Here is a 256-nt window from a genome sequence, read left to right on the forward strand (position 1 = left end):
TAAGACTCACCGTGGAAGATGAAAGTACAGATTCTTGAATTTATGCAGTAGTTAATTCTTACTCAAGCTCATATCGATCATCCACACTGAAGTTGGTCATAGCCTCCCTTCCTATACTGGATATCAGTGTGATTTGATAAAACGTTATCTTATTTCTGGAGTTTCTTATACGAAAATCATCGGTCTTACCGCACAGAATCGCAACTGATACCATAAAGCAACTTTTCTTCCACCCCTGACCATCCATGATGATCCT

At 39.1% G+C, this 256-nt stretch overlaps 1 protein-coding gene across 1 annotated transcript in view; it reads left to right on the forward strand.

Annotated features, from left to right (window-relative positions):
- LOC119593516 (NADPH oxidase 5-like) overlaps positions 1-256 on the forward strand; it is a 26,504-nt gene that overhangs the window by 1,744 nt on the left and 24,504 nt on the right. The window lies entirely within an intron of this gene.

The sequence above is a fragment of the Penaeus monodon genome, chromosome 32 (assembly GCF_015228065.2).
Source record: "Penaeus monodon isolate SGIC_2016 chromosome 32, NSTDA_Pmon_1, whole genome shotgun sequence".
Classification (NCBI taxonomy): Eukaryota; Metazoa; Arthropoda; class Malacostraca; order Decapoda; family Penaeidae; genus Penaeus; species Penaeus monodon.